Here is a 761-nt window from a genome sequence, read left to right on the forward strand (position 1 = left end):
TGACAGTTGCACAACTACAAATACAGTAAAAACCATTAAATTGTACACTTTAAATGGGTACATTGTATAATATGTGAATTATATCTCAATAAAGTTGTTATACAAAGTAGCGACAGCATAATAGACATACAATTCAGGAAGGGGGTATTTATGGAGGAGGAAGTGCAGTAGGGAGAGGGGACACTCAAGGATGGGTTAGAGAAAGCGCCCAGAAGTAGCCTCTATAGAGCTGAAAATGGTCTAGTAATAGCTATGAGGTTCTGTCTGTGTGTGTCAGCGAGTAGAGTGCATTGGCATTCTTGATTTTTAAAAATTAGACTATATAATTTGCATATATGTTGCAAATATTCTTTTGTCGGTATCAAATAATTCATAATAAAATCTTAGTACAAAATGTACAAAAAGACTGCCTAGGTGAGGTGGCTCACACCTGTAATCCCACACTTTGGGATCAAGTGGGTCACTTGAGGTCAGAGGTTCAAGACCAGCCTGGCCAACATGGTGAAACCCCGTTATTACTGAAAAAACAAAAATTAGCCGGGTGTGGTGCACATGCCTGTAATCCCAGCTACTTGGGAGGCTGAGGCAGGAGAATTGCTTGAACCCAGGAGGTGGAGGTTGCAGTGAGCCGAGATCGTGCCACTGCACTCCAGCCTAGGCCACAGAGCAAGACTCTGTCTCACAAAAAGAAAAAAGCAAACCCCCAAAAACCAAGATGACATCAACATAAATTAAGAAATGATTATTTGTGTTACTACAGT

The sequence above is a fragment of the Rhinopithecus bieti genome, unplaced genomic scaffold, assembly GCF_001698545.2.
Source record: "Rhinopithecus bieti isolate Rb0 unplaced genomic scaffold, ASM169854v2 scaffold_9383, whole genome shotgun sequence".
In the NCBI taxonomy this organism is placed as follows: domain Eukaryota; kingdom Metazoa; phylum Chordata; class Mammalia; order Primates; family Cercopithecidae; genus Rhinopithecus; species Rhinopithecus bieti.